Source organism: Pinus tabuliformis, chromosome X (genome assembly GCF_031772625.1).
Source record: "Pinus tabuliformis cultivar Carrire ecotype Pingquan chromosome X, CPIR1, whole genome shotgun sequence".
Taxonomy (NCBI): Eukaryota; Viridiplantae; Streptophyta; class Pinopsida; order Pinales; family Pinaceae; genus Pinus; species Pinus tabuliformis.
In genome coordinates, this window is record NC_142308.1 from 239,236,347 (window position 1) to 239,243,593 (window position 7,247).

Sequence of the window (7,247 nt, forward strand, 5' to 3'; positions counted from 1 at the left end):
GAGCCCATTGACTTGAAATTCAATAATTTCTTTAAATCCCAATGATTTCTATTTCTTTGAAAATTGTTTAAGCTCAAAACGTTTAAATTTTTTCTTAAACCATTGTAAAAACGAAAGAAAGAAAGAATAATGTATATGTATTATTCTTTCTAAGCTTGATAGTGCATACTATGATCTTGTCTATACTTTTCATGAATCGGCAACTAAAAAAACTTCAAGGACTTCTTATGCAACACCTTCTCTTGAGTCATTTTATGATTCTATTATTAGAGAACAAGATAAACTCTTGCATTTTGGAGTGATCAACATTGCATATACATCTACAAAATCCTTGTTATCCCAATAAAAGGATAAGTCCAAGCATAAAAAGAATCAAAATCCCCACAAAAAAAAAGAAGAATCCCAAACACTCTCAACAAGTTTCTAGCCCCATTAGTGACAAATGACCAAAATCAAAAGGTAAGAAGACAAAACACATTGCAATTTTTCTAAGCAAGATGGTCATTTAGAGTCTAAATGTTTTAAAAATATGGAGGCCTCATAATCAATGATGAAGAATCAAAATCTCAATCTTGATTCTTCTTGTTCCAAATATTCATCTCATGGTGATGCACTTTCTACTTCTAATTTTTCCTTCAATGCAACATTCACTTATTATTCTAATAAATGACATATGGTATTCTCCTCAAAATTGAATATTCATGTTTCCTCAAGGATGGTATGGGACCTCTTTCTAGGGACAATTTCATTTTCCTACATAGATGCTTATACAAAATCAATAGTTGAAACTCCCATCCAATGCACCACTAAGCAATCCTCCTCTGTGACCCTAGATACCTCTGCAATATAACCCAAACCAAAATAATAAGGTGGTCCAACAAGTTGAAGCTTCCATCTTCCATACTTATTTCATCTCCTCTATTGAATGTAATGATATACATTTGAGGTTAAGACAAGTAGTAAATTTTGGATCTACCTCTGTCATTATAGATCATGAAGAAGATAACTCACCCTAGGAAGAAGCTTCGATTCATCAGACATTAAAAGAACATGATGTTGAAACTCATATAGCATATGGCATTCTTGCTATATTACTATTGTCAATATTAATTCTTAAGCATCATTGTTATTCCCACATTTTTATTTTCTTAGATTATTATTAATAACTCATCTGTTCACACCAAAACAGTGATACAATTTTGAGTGAAATTTTCATTTTGTTTTTTAAAATATTAAAAAAATTAATATTAAATAGTAATTTTAAATAACAAACTTTATTTATTTATTTATATGATATAGTAAATTTGATTTAAAAAATATATATTTAATTGTTTTAGCAAATGGAAATAAACAAAAATATTAAAGCCCCAAGGAATAACTCAATTAGTCGAGCCTTCATTGCTAAGTACCTTGCCTATTGGGAGGTCACAAGGTCAAATATCCTCGATTTCCTTAAGGTTAGGCCCAATATATTAGGCGGCCTTTGATGGATTTGTGTGGATTACTTCCTGTGGACATAGCAGCCACTGAATGACCGCAAACCATGGTTGCCTAAAAAAAAAATATTAAACAAAAAATATTTCTTTATAAGTATTCATTTAAGATCGGAGATTCCATTGGAGCTTATAAAAAGTAATTGTTTTTTTCCCATTGGAGCTTTCAGCATGAGAATTCATCTTAGATGTGAGTGTGAAATTCATAGTTGTGATGTTTAGTTTGTTTTCAATTTTCTTGAAGAGAGCTTAATCATATTCCTATGCTTAAAACGACTCTCTGAAATATCAGATTCCTCTAAGATCTAGAAATTTCGTTATATGATATGCAACAATGAAGAAGAGAAGGGATCACAAGGTCAACTATAAAATTATTTGTATTTGAGTAGATTCTCAAATTGTTTCTATGACTAGCACTCAGGCAGATTTGGTCATCAATCATACCAAAACTGAGCCCTTGCTGATCAAGTGTAAGAGGGAGCTAGCCTCTGAATTCAAGATGAAGGACCTTGGACTTATTCAGTACTTCCTAAGCCTTGAGGTGTGATAAAGACCCAATGATATTTTCCTCTCGCAAGGAAAATATGTCGTGAATTTATTGGAGATATTTGGAATGACAGAATGCAAGTCCTCGACCATACCGATGGAAATGAATTTCAAGAATATATGTTTAGAAGCTAGAGGACCCGATTTGGAGAATCCATACAAGTATATACAATTGATTGCATCTCTAATGTTCTTAGTGAAAACCCATCCATATATATGCTATGTAGTGAACACTTTGAGTCAATTCATGACTGGGCCTCTTCATTCACATTGGGCATATCAATTGAATTCAAAATATGGAAAACGTGTCAGAGCTATGACACACATCATGGATAGCTATTGAAAAACGTAAGATACCAATTGTGCGTTGTATACTTTGGAGAGCTCATCTGCCACTTAACTTACTAAAATAGGGAGTCAACCCAATGATCTCCCAAAAAGCCTTGAAAAATTACCAATTTTCAGGGGAGATTATTATGTTTCTACCCATGATTTCTAGGAATATTTTACTAGAATGATGGAAGGAATAAAGGTGCAACATGGAGACATAGAAATGAAATGTTTTATTGTTGCTTTAAATGGTGATGATGCTAGATGGATTACTAGTTTACTTAATAATAGAATCAGTAGATTTCCTCAAATTAAAACCAAGTTATTTGAAAATTGGTATGAAACATAAGTCCATATATTTTTATTGAATTCTTTGTATTAGATTGAAGGAAAGGAGAATGAGAACATCAATGAATTTAATGTTAGATTTTATAGGGTGCTTCAAGATATACCTCAAGATTGTAGACCTCTAGAAAATTCCCTCCTAACTTACTTCCTTCACACATTCAAAGGAATTTTTGCTTTTAATATAAATCTCTCTAAAATAGACACCATTAATTGATTTGGATTTAAACAGGAACTCAACAAATTACAGATATAACCATAAATACAGAGATGAAGCATAAATAATACTTGATTTCATTAATGTAAAATACTAAAATATGCTTACAAATAGAAATGGAAATAAACTAGCTAGGGCGATCGTAGCTTATCTCTGAGAAGAGATGTGGCGACTACATGCCTCTAAACTATGTTGCAGTGAGGCTCAAAGACCTATTTATTGTTTATAAACAAAGAAAAACCCTAAACATCCAAAAACCTAACCCTAGGAGATGAAATTGAAAAATGTGGGCCCTGTTTTGGGTAAATTGGTACATCAACTTCCCGGGTCATAACTTTGGCATACGATCTCCATTTGACGTGAACAATAGCTCGTTAGAAAGATATATCTGAGGACTACAACTTTGAGAGGAGAAACATCAATCCATGGACCCATGTTGCTCCCAAGTTTCCCAAAAAACACCATTTAGGGCATCAAGATGGCTCTGGAAGTTCAAGACCTGAAATACTGCTAAAAATAGTAAATTGTTCTACAATTAAGGAAACTGAAAAAATAAAAGAGATAGTTGTGGGGGTCCAAGTGAGATAGGTGGGTGGCCACCAACATCCACCTGGATCATTCCTCCCCCCTTAGGAAGAAATGGTCCCCATTGCATTGAGTTCCTCCATCTTCTAAACTTGGTCCCTGGTGAGTTGTTTTGCAATCTCTGATGTGTGTAGTAATGGTGGGAAGCATGGTCGAGGGTGTTCCACATTTAACATTAGGTGCAAGCGAAGGAATGGCAGAATGTTGTGCTTCAAAGCATTATTTCCCACGGCCTTGGTAAGGCTGTAAGGACCATGTCAGAGTTGACTGAGCTTCTGATGGGCTCTTGTAAGGCATTATTTCTGTAGATGTAACCAAACTTTATCACCCACCTGAAACTTGTGTGGTAACTAATGTTGATCATGTTGTTTCTTGTACTTGGCCTTTTCCATAATGGAGTGTGATCGATCAACCCGTTGGGTAGAGGTGCTCTGGAAGTCAAATTAGATGAATGCTTGACCTGACAGTGCAACGGTACCCCTGTGGGTAAGGAGAAGATGATTGTATCCCTTTGCTACTGTTGCTGCGTGGAGGAACCCTTCACAGGGGTCATCGATGTGGTGATGATCTTCTTCCCCTTACTTTGCGAGTGAACCATATAGAAAATGAATTTCCTAGTCCGGGGGATGAGCTTGCTGCATTTCTTAGCAGTGATTAAAGAGGTGGCGTTAGGTGTGGCTACCTCTGGTATCCTGCATAATGAATTACCCAAGGTAATAATAATAGTGCAAGGCCTTGACTCATACACAGAATGTCGCCTCCACAAGTATGGACAGCCTAATAATACATCAGAAACAGCAAGAGGCGCAACATCACATAATACCTTATTTGTGAAGGGCTTGATGCTGCAGGGAAGGCGGCACTACTGGCAAACTCAAAGATCTCGTCCTTGGTGAAAACACCAGATACTATATGGTTGCGGGTGTGGTGTAGTCAGTAGGCCCAACCGCTTCATGACATCTGTTGAAATGAGGTTCTTTTGGCTAACATTGTGAACAATGAATTGCAGCGGTGAACCCTACACCCACATCTGTGAGTGGAAGAGACGGTCCCCCTCCTCTAGATCTTCAGGCTCATTATTCTAAATCTTGGCAGTGGCAACAGTGGCTGGGCTCTGCATCAATGATTTGCTTCCCTTTGCCATTCCCCTTGCCGGGTTCTAACTCAAGGTCAGAACATGCATCTGATTCTGAAGCCTTCAACTCGACCACCAGCAACTATTTGGTCCGACACTCACTTGTGTTGTGAGTGGGGCTCTTGTGGAACTCACCACTTTCCTGTGTCCTTCTTCGACTTCGTGGTGTTGTTCATTTCTTGTAGCTTCAACGAGTTGTCTTGTGTCACCCCACCTTGGCTTTGTCCTTTGGTCTTCGGATTTGTAGATCCAAAGTCTCGCTTCTTTTGTTTAAACTTCTACTCGATCTTGACAGCATATCAGTATGTCATGCCAAATGAGGAGATGTCCAGAAAGTCCATATCGTCTTGGATGTACATTTGTAGGCAACCGCGGTATTTGGGTACCAAATACAGCTTAGAATCCTTGATACCCAATTGTGTGTGAAGGGTAAGAAAAATGTTTGTGAACTTTGGCACATCTTGGTCCCTTCCCTACTGCAATGTGGTCCACTTTATGTATTTGTCCTCATAACTTTTGATAGGGTAATACTGCTCCTTGATGGCATCCTGGAATGAATTCCAAGTGGGAGCGACTGAAAACAATGAGTTTGTACTTTCAATCCTTGACGTGGGGGACTGCTTTGAGGAGCAAAAATAATATTTTCCCAACTGGAAAAATCATGAATAGAAAAATACCCTTCTAGCAGATTTAACTATTTATCTACGACATCTGCGTCTCTCTAACCCTCAAATATGGGGATTTCAAAATTAACTCTTACCTTAAAAGGTGTGGTGTTTCTAGAGTAGTTGTTGGAAGTCGATGCCTCACCCCTGGGTAGCCGCTAAACGATTTAGGCAAAGTTGTCCATCATCGCATTCCTTTTTCGCTCGAGGGATTCTTCGAGAAATATTTTGATAGGATCTCCCGCGACCTCATATTTCTTTTCATCCGCAATGGGAGGTCGTAGGGATTTGTGAGGCTCGTCTTGCAAAGGTTCGACCAGTTCAAGCCCTAACTCCTTATATCCTGACCTCGTTGGGGACATGCAAAGAAAAAATAAAAAAAAAAAGAAAACCACTCTGATACCACTGGTCTGGATTTAAACAAGAATGTAACAAATTACATATATAACCATAAATACACAGATGCAACAGAAATAATACTTCATTTCATCAATTCAAAATACTAAAATATGCTTACAAATAGAAATGGAAATAAACCGGCTAGGGCGATTGTAGCTTATCTCTAAGAAGAGTTGTGGTGGCTACATGCCTCTGAATTGTGTTACAATGAGGCTCGAAGGCCTATTTATTGTTAATAAATAACGGAAAACCCTAAACATCCAAAAACCTAACCCTAGGAGATGAAATGCCAAAATGTGGGCCCCGTTTCGGGTAAATTGGTACATCAACTTCCCAGGGTCATAACTTTGGCATATGATATTCGTTTGATGCACACAATAGCTCATTAGAAAGATCTATCCGACGACTACAACTTTTGGAAGAGAAACATTAGTCCATTGGTCCGAGGAAGGATGTTTCTCCCATTTTTCCTAAAAAATGTTGTTTAGGGCCTCAAAATGGCTCTGGATGTTCAGGACCCAAAAAACTGATAAAAATAGTAAATTGTGCTACAATTAAGGAAACTGAAAAAATGAAAGAGGTAGTTATGGGGGTCCATGTGGGATAGGTGGGTGGCCATGAACATCCACCCGGATCATTAATGTTACTAAAACTATTGCAAAGAAAGGATGATAGCTGGACTTTAGCAAATATGTTGGACATATTAGTTCCTTTAGAACCTAGATCCAAAACACAAACCAACGCATCTAAGAGTACAAAAAGGGGTTAAACTTCTAGCTCAAATGAATCTATGTAACAAAAATCTCAAATACATAAATAATCACAGTTAACCAATGCAAAGTAATCAAGTTGTGCAAAACAAATTGGTTCAAATGGAATTTGGCCAATATCCTTTCCAACCCAAAAACAAATTTCCTCCTAAAACTATTCCTCAACCTCCATACCAAGGTCATAAACCTCCTAATCCTTCGGAGTATAACAAATCCATTGAGTAGTTTAGTCATATTTTTTCTAGGGTGTGTGATGTGTTCCACTTTGTGTCCACTTCCTAGGAATTTGTAAAGGCATACAATGAAAGAAAGCTCGAAGGGTTTAGTTTCCCAAACATGGACACTCTATCTTCTTTTGAAGGTATTAGTGGATTTTTTGATAAACCCAATCCTAAAGGAAATTATCCTCAAGTGAATAAATCTACTAGGTTGTTCAATAGGATATCTTCTGATGATGAGCTTAAACATACGTATGTTGAATGTTGTAAAGGGAAGACTTAACAATGTAAATATAAAGAAACATCATATCCAAACCCAAACCTAACTTGAACTCCTAGTTAATAATCTGGTCAAGAATCCTCTTCTTATAAGAGAGTAGTAGACCCTCCTAATTCTTTAGGGTCGATGGAACTGGATGTAGATCACTCTGGATGGTAATGTAGTGCTAAAGTGCTTATTCTTGCAACTGAGGTTGTCAAGATCCATAACATTAGAGGTACAAAAGGGAAGGTCTATTCAAGATCCAAAATTCTAGGAGGTGGT